Source organism: Amphibalanus amphitrite, unplaced genomic scaffold, assembly GCF_019059575.1.
Source record: "Amphibalanus amphitrite isolate SeventyFive unplaced genomic scaffold, NRLGWU_Aamphi_draft 000048F_arrow, whole genome shotgun sequence".
Classification (NCBI taxonomy): Eukaryota; Metazoa; Arthropoda; class Thecostraca; order Balanomorpha; family Balanidae; genus Amphibalanus; species Amphibalanus amphitrite.
Window position 1 is genome coordinate 210,499 of NW_024881544.1, and position 11,799 is coordinate 222,297.

Here is an 11,799-nt window from a genome sequence, read left to right on the forward strand (position 1 = left end):
AGCTTCGCTTAGCGGTGGCTCTGTCCTTGTGAATCCTTCCAATCAAAAGGTTCGGACTATTTTTTTTTTAATCCTTTTAAGTTGGTAAGTATTTCTGCAAAATGAATCTGCCCTGTTTAGTTATGAATGAAATGTATGAACAGATGTTTCAATGAAATGGGTGATTTCACACTAATACATTATAGGTAGATATCGAAATCAGGCCAGCGCCGACTTAGCCTGACAAGCAGCGTGCCCTTCGTGTTGATGGGCATTGGGCACCTATGCATCAACCATGATAAAAACATCTTAGGCACCAGTTACCTGCCCAGTGGCCTGCTATGCATCATGACATGCTCACAGTTTTAAAGGTAACATTATTTGCCACTTCCAATCATCCCAGGTCGATTTACAGGTCCATAGACGACTGGAGACAGGTGCTGCCATCTGTCACCTAGCGGCCGATGTTGGAACTAAGGGGCTGTTGGTCCATCAAGGGTGCTTTATCTTACGATCATTTTCCTACGATCTTTTTCCATACGATCTTTTGTCTTACGATCTTTTGTCACGTAATCGTCTGCTCTGGGGACCAGGGGAAGGGGAGAGACGATGCAGAGTGGAGTCCAGTCCGGCTCTGCATCTGTAGTTCTGCTTTAGACCTCTTTAGTGGCTTGACGGATGCATGGGTGGAGCTTTTCCAGGGAAGTTGGTGGGGCAAAAAGTCGTCAAACCCACAATGTCCGATTATGAGGTTGAATAAAATGTCACACTGAATCAATTCATATCATTACAGATATAATATTTTGCATTAAACAAACATTCCAAAGCTCTTCAATGCGAAAAAGATTAATTTGCAAAGCAAAAAAGTCTTAGAAATCAACTAAAGTTGGTGGGGCAAAACGCTTATTGGTGGGGCAAAATACCAAGTTGGTGGAGCAGCCGCCCCACCAACTGTATAGGAAGCTCCGCCCCTGGACGAACGTTCATCGTAGTAGTCAGGCACAAAACTCTCTGATCATCGTTCGAATTTGAGACCGATAAGTGCTATGACGCCACAGTGCTATGTAAATTCATTCCATTTGATTTTTACAGTAATCCAACGTCAGAAAACGACACAAGTTGAATCTTAATTTTTACGCAAAAATATTCCACCGGACGTCTGATAACGGCCTCAACCATGGTTCTGCAGACAATTTTCTTCACCTGAGCTGAAACAAAGCGCGGCAAGACCTTCCGTTGTCGGAAAGTATATTGACAAACCGTGCACCAATTTTCAGCATTGAACGGAGCCGTCGCCCTGCTTACCGAACTGACAGACCTGACTCTGACTCTGACTCTGATTCCGTCAGCCGAGCAGCTGGGAACGGAGTCACGCCGCGCGCGATTGCAGCCGCTCGACGGATCGTTGTGCAACTCACTGGAGCACGTTTGATTGATCAGTGAAATGTCGATAGCGGCCGGCGCCAATCAGAGCTGATTGAGTTTCCCACGGGTTAACTGGAGGTTTCGTCACCAGCTGAGGTGTTAGGATCATTGGACAGCAGCGCAGGGTACTCAATACGTGCACAGGGGACGTGCTTCTATCTTGTGGTGCGGAATAACCGTCCAATAGGAGCATCTAATTAAATCAATCGTTCACTCGAGCATCACGGCTGCTTATAAGAGTGTCGTTCAAGTTACCAAATACCTGTCGGTTGCACACCTCTGAGCTGTTACGGATGGAAGAAACACCGCCACGAATGATGCATGCCTGACAAAAGGAAATGATCTGTAACCTATTGAGTTGGACAATGGTACCCGTGGCCCGTTTATATCCCAGAGGTCATCTTTGGTCAAGTAAGTTCACCAGAAGCTTTTCAACAAAACTGTTCGGTATAGGCATGCAAGAACGACGAAAACGTTTTGGAAAAGTTCAGCTGAAAATACCAATCGACTGATATCGGCAAAGAAGTAATGACAACAGTCATGAAACAATTTTTAACCCGGCCGAGCCCGGGGGGTAATCCCAACCACCGCAGCCCGGGGGGGGGGGCGTTTTTCGCCCCCCCCCCCCGTCTAACTCCGTAAAGAAGGGAGCTACGGAAACAACAGCGATACCAAACGAAAGGTCCTTACGAGACGATTCTAAGGCACCTAAAATTTTTGACCTCGGGTCAATTTCCAAGGTCAGAGGTCAAGGTCAAAGGCAAAAACCGGCACATGTGTAGTGGTCTCAAAGTAAGCCTCCTAGAGGACGGCAGACTGCATCAAACCGGCAAAATTGGGTGTCAAACGAAAGAAGAGAATCTGAGGATTCCGAAAATGTGCTCCAAAGCAAAGGTCAAGGTCAAGGTCACGCTCAAAACTGACCTAAACTTGGCACTTTTTCGCACATCCTGCCTGCTAACTTCCAAGATGTTTTGAAATGTTTTGAGGCTTATCAGTTCCCTATTTGTGGTTCATCTTACGATACAAGGCTGCTCAAAGGTCAAGGTCACAGAAGAGTATCCCTGCTAGAGGCTATTTCATTGATTCAAGTTAGTAATAATAAGTAAGACAATTTTGCCATCCGGAAGCTCTAAATGAAGGCTTAGAGGAAAATAGATGCCAGATTCGTGATCAGCGGGTACAAATCCATCATAAACGACCTTTCATGTGTCAAGGTCAACCAGAGGTCATTCGAGGTTACATGAGGTCAACATAAAACTTGACCTTTTCCGAACAAAATACATATATATCATTCGACGCGGCTTGACAAGGCAAATGCGATGGTACCACTGCCGTAGCTCTAGGACCATTTTTGTCGAAGTTATTTGCGAAAAAACTAAAACCACATTTCGGGGTCGTTGACCTGAGCTCTGACCTCAGGTCACCAAAACTATTTTTCTATTTTTCTCTAGGTCAAACGCTACACAACCGTGCTCGTAATTTGTATTTATCTCTAAACCTCTTTCTAGCAGCTATTTGAAGTTTGCGTCTGTGACGCCAAAGTTTGCCGTGCAGGGGTCTAGAAAAATGGACCTTGTGACGTCATCAAGGGGGCCAAGTCCAAATTTTTTACTTCAGAAGATGTCAAATTGATGGGAGAAGTTGGTTTCGCTTTCCTAACCCTAAGTGTTCGGGAGCTATCGCAAATATTCGCCAGGGGGGAGGGCGAAAAAACGCCCCCCCCCCCGGCCCGCGAGGGTTAAGATGAAGCTATTTTCATATTGTTTCACATCTTAATTGAGCCTTGTTCTCCAGACGGCCTGTGTCCCTTGGAACGCCCCCAGGCACTCCAATCGACCCGGCCAGCCGGCGCGCACTCATTTCTGGCGCGCCCGATCACCCGCGCTTTTTACGGACGCGCGCGCGCGCGCTCCTGCAGCGCGGGCGGCTGGCGGCGATCGGGTGCTGCTGTCGCCCGCCGATTGACAGCCTTTGCATCAAGCTAACGAGCTAATTCTATTATTTGGCAGTTTGGTGTGCCATTAGTGGGCCGGCGGCACATTGTCATCTATTTTATATCCCCGCCGCGGCGGGAAGGTGGCGACGCGGAACGCGCGCGCCACTATAGCCACGATTGCCTCGCCGCCGCGCCATTACAGTGACAGCCGCAGGAGGGGGGGGGGGGGGCGGAGAGGGGTGAGATGGGGTGGTGCGATACACGGCGATCCGACCACGAAGCCAAGCGGTGTCTTCCAGACGACAACAAAAAGCGTGCCCGATGAATCCATAGGCGGACGCCGCAGGATCCAGGCAGCCATAGCATAGAGTTCTAATATACGACTTGCTACCCGCCGCTGAATCGGAAATTATTCAATGAGGAAAATTAGATTTATGATGAAAAAATATATTTTTTCAGCCCGAAACAGCAGGAACAGTTATAAGGTGATATTTTCTCTGATCCGATAATCCACATGCACGGCGGTCTCCGTCCCGTCCCGTTCGATCCTGTGCCCATCCCACACATTCCTGGCGTCGGCTCGGCACCCGACTTGCGTCATGTCATCGCCCTGTATTGCATGCGTCCACTTCTTTCATCGGCCGATCGACATTCCATCCGCTAATCCGCCTCGGTCTGCGACAGCTCGGTGCGTGATGTAACGAGAAAAATCCGCCTCACGGGCGCCTCTCGCGCCGTGTCCACACGTGCAGCCGCCGCCCGGGCCGTGCTGCTCCGTCCCCGCGCGGCAACGAGAGGCAATCAGCGACCCTGCCGTGAGCTGTCGTGCAGCCTCAGACGCCAGGAAAGTCGCGAGCGACGGCACGACATCGGCGACCCGCCGCGCAGCGCCGCTCTGGAGCGGGCGAGAAACAGCTCTCGGGGGGACTAGGATACAGGTATAGGAGTATCGAGCAAACGACGGCGAATTTGGGAGAGCAGACTTCAGTTCCCTGGAAAGACACTAAACGATCGGGTTGGACGACGCATGGAGCGGACAGCGGACGCTTGCAAGCTGCATACAGGCGAACGTATGGAGTTAACGGTTTCTTCTTTATGCGATATTTGAACATTTTTCGTGAGCAAACCACCAAAACTCCGCTATTCCAGTAGTTGGGATCCCGGTATTTCTTGAATGTATAACGGATAAATACCTAACTGTCCATCTTTAACCGAGCACATCGCCCTCTGGTCACCACACAAAACATAATCTGCCCATTGTACGACATAATTACCCTTTTTATCCATATCTCTACGATCTGTACTTTCCAGTCGCGCATCTGCTCTGCCCACTCTCCACACCCATTACGGCCATTACCGACTTCTGCCGTCGGGATAGCTCGTGTCAGTGCAGCAGCAGGTGGCACTCGACACCCCCGGGGGCGCGCCTCGGTCCACCTGACCCTGCATAAAACGGTCAGTGGACACGAACACAACTCCGGAGAGCCGGTACACGCGCCATGAATTTGCTCATGCCGAGCGGTTGGCGGAGCGGAGCCGTGCAGTGAACTGGCTCACACCGAGTGGCCGTCTGACACAGTATCTGGTGCACCTCTCACCTGACCTGGCTCGGTCTGAATCGCTCTCACAGCTCCGTAACAGTTTGATGAGCTGACCGGTCACGGTCCGACCCATACTCAGCGTGCGAGTGCGCAGTTTGAACCCAAGGTCGAGTGTATCAACAGTTTGAACCAAAGGTAGGCCGAGTTACAGGTCTCGCGGGTTTTAGCGGTAGGTTTTACACCTAGAAAATTTAGTGTACTACAGGCTATATCTTCGTCGTCTTAAACTTTTTAGTGTTGAAGACGCGATCGACTTGTTGATTCACAAGCCGGCCATGATCGTGTAAAATGGCTTCATCGTAAGTAGATCGATTAGTTTCTGAGATATAACCGGAAATGTAAAAGTACAAAACCTACCGCTTAATCTCGCGAGAGCCGTACATGTCAAGAGTTTGATGCCCCAGGCCACTCGTGACCAATACAATACAGAGAACGATCCCGGATCGGGCACATCAGAGTCATACCCTGCAGTCGGCCGAATATAGAGATCGACGCTCGACCATGGTTGACCGAGTGTAGCTTGACAGTTGACCCTCGGTCGGTCGAATAGGGAGCAAGTTCGACCTACGACCGGCCAAATGCAGATAAGACCCCTGACCGGTCGAATGCAAAGCTTATCTCCCGGGCTACTGAGCACAGATCGAGTTCGCTCGGATGAATACGGTCCAAACGCCGCCGTCGGGTAGACACGGCGACGATGCGCGATTTTCCGCTTCACCGAGCGCAGCAACATCGATGGGATGTGGGGAAGTGGTCCAGGAGATCTCAGAGGCCAGCTCAGGCCATCCAAGCAGATACTGAACCTAACGGCGCCTCCGCGGTCACACTGTCATATCGCACCTGATAACGGAGACACCAAACAACCAAATTAGTGAGAAAATATTCATGTTAATGGCCACAAATATGGCAAAAATACTGTTCCAAGGCGTTTTCATTGGTTCCCACATTAGGCAAAGCTCACTGCACTATGACAAAACATAATGGCATGCTACCGTCGCATGCCACCAATAAAAACTACAGTTTCGTTATAAGGATTTACATTTTACCCGTCACCATGGTTGTTTTTCGTCCACTGACTTCAGGAAGTTTTGCTGCAAACCCCGCCCACGGTTCACGGCAACCACACGTGGCGTGACACCGCTGTTCATGCACCGGATCATGTCGGATGAGATGTACAGCGAACATGTCACTCAACACCCGACAGAGCCCTCTGAACTCCCCGTGACCGGGGTTTAATCCGGCCGAACCTGGTCGGGGGCGATGGATGATGAGCCCTGTACCGTGCCGCCCGCACGATCGCCTTATTCAGGCAACTAAGCAGTTCACTTTAGATATCCCGTCTTTTTCCGGCAAGATTAACGTTTTATACTGTCCATGGTAAACAAGACGGAATGATAAGCAGACGGCCCTAGATATGCATGATTGGATATCTTCCGAGCCACAGAACATCAGCACTTGGAAAAAATCAACTCAGTCACGCTGCATAGTGCATAATAATACGAGAGGAGTGCCAACATACAAAACAAATGAGCTTGAACGTCAAAGCAACTCAAAGGTCCCATGAACACTGTGCCGCCGCGACGGTTCGCGGTGCTCCGAATGTCCTGCAAAGTGCTGCCAGGCCCGCAGCGCGGCGGTGACCCGACCCTCCGCCGCCGAGGCCCGCCGCGCGGACCTCCGCCAGCTACCGCACCAGGGCAGGACCGGTGCTAAATCTCCGCCGGCCGTCCGCCCAAGATGAACGGCGTCGCGCCGCCGCCGAAATTAAGTTATCTATAGCCGGGGCCTGTCACTGTTTTCCCGGCTAAATGAAACACTTAGTTATGGCTCCCGCGAGTGCAGTAAAGCGCGGGTCCGCGTAATATCCACTGCCGTTTGACAAAAATACGGTGAAGTATGGGCCCAAAGTTGGAGCCGGCTCCTTGATAACTTGGACGCATAGCCTCCGGATGTGGGGCTATCTTGATTAGTGACCGCCAAGCAGTCGGCCGGCCGGTCGGCGCCGCTAAAAAGACGTCCGGAGGCGCAGTGGGGGACGACGGTGTTTGATAAAATGCTGCCGAACAGCGCAACTGACGCATCAGCCTGCGACAGGCGTTGTTGAATGAATGTGCCGTCGAAGAAAACGCTAAGCGGTTGCGCACCCCATCATATCCAAGTCCTCATCAGACGACGCCAGATCAGACCGTGACCCTACCACACCCTTCAGACCCATTCATCTGCCCCCACCAGACCAGGCCAGCCCGCGCCCCACAAGACCAGGCCAGCCAGCTCGCGCCACGCGCGCCCGCTTTATTTGCCTAATGAAAAAAGGCGCGCCCTTTGGGAGGCGCTGGGGACAATGGGGCAGAAGGGTGAGCGACGATACACAACAGCTCGGGGAAGGGTGGACCAAATGACATCTGCCCATCGATTACTGCGCCACCACACACTGTTTGCCATGAAAATACTTGGAAAAGTCGTGCCTTCTGGCCCGTGCACCGGTGTTTACTGTATTGGGCCTGGGCGGACTGGCAATACGACAGCATACTCGTAAAGCATCACGCTTATACGACAGCGCATATGAAGCAATTAAAATAATAGGTACTAAAAACGTGAATGCTGAAATACAACAAAAGTAGGTGTATTGATGAAAAAGAAAATATGTGACAGTTGAAGCGTTCCATTTCGCTCGAGATGGTAGGGGGTCCGGCAACTTTAGGCTTATGACCTGGATACTGGATAGCATTGCTTGAAGTCACTATTGACAACAACGCGAATAAAGCATTATGAGCCGAATGAAAACAGAAATGGAGGACAATACTAACGATTTTGAGTAGTAAGAGACAAATGTATAGATTGAGACGGACACAACACATTCGGGTGGACGCGTTTCGTCGAGAGACTTTTTCAACACCCCTTCAGAAATGGAAGCAATACAAGCACACACAAGAATTCACACACACATTCTTGTGTGTGCTTGTATTGCTTCCATTTCTGAAGGGGTGTTGAAAAAGTCTCTCGACGAAACGCGTCCACCCGAATGTGTTGTGTCCGTCTCAATCTATACTATTACTAACGATTTTGATATGAGCCCAGGTCGTATGCGGGGGAGGGAGGGGGGCTTTTAATGTTATTCTCAGTCAATGGCATTCAGATGAAGGCTGAGTGCGGGAGAAGGTTACCTAGGTAAAGAAAACAAAAACAAAACAAGACCACCACCCACAAGAATCACAGGTATGCCGTGATACCATTCGGCAGCTATTGAGTACTCAAAAATAGACACGTCCCCCCACAGCAAAAGTGAACGACACTTGCCAGTTGTTCATTAAAAGCAAATATTAAATAGCAGGTGATGTCTTTCGGCACTATTCATTGATATCCAGATTTCAGTTCGTTGTTCAGTTCATTGATTCAGTTCATTGCTCATTGTTTCAGTTCAGTGCATTGTTTCAGTTAGACTCATTGTTCCAGTTTATTGATTTCTAGATTTCCGTTTAGAAAGCAAGGATCGAATCATATAAGATAAACGGTAGCAAAAAGCAAATATGAATTTAAACCATAAACAGTCATTAAAAACAATTGCCATAGGTACACGTAACATGACTGCTTCGCCATAGAGACAAATATTCCGGAGAAACACTCGGTTCACATTTGATTCAACTTAGCAAAAACGTCCGTATTGTTTTGCTTTTCCCTTCCTCTACACATTAAATCCTCTCTGCGCCACGGCAGTGCTCTACATGTCCGGGTCGCGGCGCGGCCCCCTGTCGCCGCCCGGCGCTGCCGTTCCATTACGGTCGGCCGGCGCCGCCACCCATCATGGCCGCGTGTTAGGCCGCTCATTTAGCGGGCCATTACACGGCGAAAAATTGATTTATACGCCGAGTTTCATTACTCGCTGTCCCATCAGTGCGATATATGAACGCCGCTCACCGATAGGATTAGCGCGACACGATGCAAATGGGGTAATTAACGCTGGCCGGGCGGTCGGCCGGCGGGCGGCCTGACCCCCGCCGGGCCGCGGGGGCGCCGGGTCCCCACGGCAAGACCCACAGGGACACCACAAACCAGCCGGAAATCCGCGGATACACGGAAACCATATCACTGGGAACCGTTTCAACAGTCATGTAAGGCAATTGGAGTGCATGCAGCCGACAAGCATCTAACTCATTGCAAACAACCGGTTGAACATTTGCATTTCATTGAGGTAATTTAGCTTGAGGTGCTTGAGGACTCAGTGGCGTAGCCAGAAATCAACGAAAGGGGGGCCATGGTGCTCGAGGGGGCGACTTTTTCCCTTGAGAGGGGCGCCATTGTCAGCTAGTGACAAAAAGCTAGTACCTGTCTAAAATGTAACTGTCTAAAATGATAGTTTTGCATAAAATAGGCATTGATTCGATGCAGCTCGTCACGGGGAGTCTAATGGTGGTCTCTGTTTTGCGCTACGATGTCTATAATTGCCAAAAATCGAGTTTGAAAAATGTTACGTCATCAATTTTGAACAGTTTTTTTTTTCGCTATAACTTGGCCAAGAAAAGAGGTATCGATCTCAAATTTGGTATGTAGATAGAAGGCGGTAGGGACTATCACATATATTCCGTTTTTTATATTTAAAAATTTTGTTGGATTTTTCGGCTATTATATTTAAAAAAACCTATTTTTGATTTTTAGGGGTCAAAATCCAAAAATCCAAAACGTCACTCTGACGTCATTAGCGGCCAACCTATCATAGCCTTTGGAGAAATTGTTGGTCACAATGTGCAATAGCTATTTACGGGAGGGTGCTGAAAGTTTGGTGACGATCGGCGCAGCGGTTCTGGAGATACATCGAAAAAACTAAAGGGGGGGGGGCAAAAAAATGCCCCCCACCGCCTGGAAGGTTAATGCGAAATTCCGGTTCATTTGCCTTGTCTCGAAAAATAGAACACGATGCCAGTTAAACTGATCTCGTGCAGGTCTAAGCCAAAAGTTATTACAGATAAACACCCTCCGCGAAAACGTATATTTTGAGGCTAAGACGTTTTTCTTAGGTAAAATCTGAGATAACGTATAAGAAAGAGCATAAAAAGAGCTATCGAATGCGCTTTGCTGCGGCGCTGTAGCTCAATCTCTTTGATCCTGACTTATGCGCCGCCATGTCGAAAAATGTCAAAATCGGCGAAACTTGATTTTCGGTTGTCTCCGGTGACCTGACCTTCGACCAGTTCGACCTAACCTTAAAAATGATCTAAGTAGTTTTGTAATAGTTTTGGACGCTCTTTCGAACGCCGCCTTCTGCGTGTCTCGACGTGACCCACAAGATGAGTTAGAAAAGGGTGTTCAAACACCCCCAACACGTTCAATAAAAAACGCGTGAGCTAGGGGCGGCACCGCATTGCTTGGCGGGGGCGGCATCGCAATAATGGGTGGCACTGCGCTGAGGCACACCACTTGAATTGAGGGGTGGCATTGTACGGTGAAGGGGCGGTATCGCAACGAGGGGTGGCACTAACGAGGCTGCCTTACCTATAAGAAACGCTTGGCACATCCTAGCCCAGCTCGGCGCCGCCTGGCTGCTGCATCTTGAAAAGGGCCTTTGATGTCGATGAGAAAGCCCCATTGTCAAATGGGCCCCCTGAAACCACTGACCTAGTGTCAGTGGTTTCAGGGGGCGGGGCTCTATCGATCTTGAATGGGGCGGGGCGACTGAAGTCTCCATTCAGATGGGCGTCAGCGTTTACTGGAGGGCGCCAACGATCTCGAATACGGCGAATGTGATCTTCAGAAGGGCACCGGGTGCTCTAGATGGGTGCAGTGCTTGGATGGGGTCACTGCTGCCTTCAGTAGGGCGTCGGCCGGTCTGGATGGGCGCCATTCATCTCGGATGGTCCGACTGGGATTTTCAGAGGGGTACCAGTGTTTCAGAGGGGCGCCATTGATCTAGGATGGGCCAACTGAAATTCCGGTTCTGGTGGGCGCCAGTGGCTCTTGAGGGGCGCCAGCGAACTCGGATTGATGGGGGCGACTGTGATCTTTAGAAGGACGTTGAAGGCGCCATTGGGCATGGATGGGGCCACTGTTGCCTTCAGCAGGGCGCCGGACGCTCTGGAGGGGCTCCTTGAGCTTGGGTGGGGCGATTGTAGTCTCAAGGGGCGTTGTCTCGGATGGGGCGAATGTGATTTTCAGAGGGACGCCGGGTACCTACTCTAGAAGGGCGCCATTGGTTTCAGAGGGTTGCCATCGATCGTAAGATGGGGCAGCTGTAATCTCCGTTTAGATGGGCGCCAGTGACTTTTGAGGGGCGCCAACGACCTCGGATGAGGACGACTGTGATCTTCAGAGGCGCGCCGGACGCTCTGGAGGGGCGCCATCAACCTTTAATGGGGCGACTGTTCCGTTCAGATGGGTGCCAGCGGCTCTTCAGGGGCGCCATCGACCCCGGGGGTTCGGAATATTCTGGTATCCGGAGGGGCGCCCTTCAACATTTGGGGGCTCAGGTCGTATTTGGGGGTGCCTTGGAGAACATTTAGGTGTCCAGGCACCCCCCAAAGAGATATTGAGCTCGATCCCTGCCTGCACATCACTTTTTTATTCATGTTCCCTCTGTAAAACGGCATCAGCCTAGTCGGCGCTAATTGGGGCGCCATCTGGGCGGCTGGGCGGAAAGGGGGGGGGGCATGGCCCCCATGCCCCCCCCCCCCTAAATACGCCACTGCTTGAGGTTATGATACCCATGGTGCAAAGCACAAAAGGCGTAATACATACAGTAGGTAATTGTCAATCATAAACAGTTTCCAATTTTGCAAGCGAGGCAAAGTTAAGGCAAGAGATGTTTGCTGTAGAACAGTTTGCTTGCGAGAAGATTCAGTTCGTACCGCTCATTGAGAAAATCCA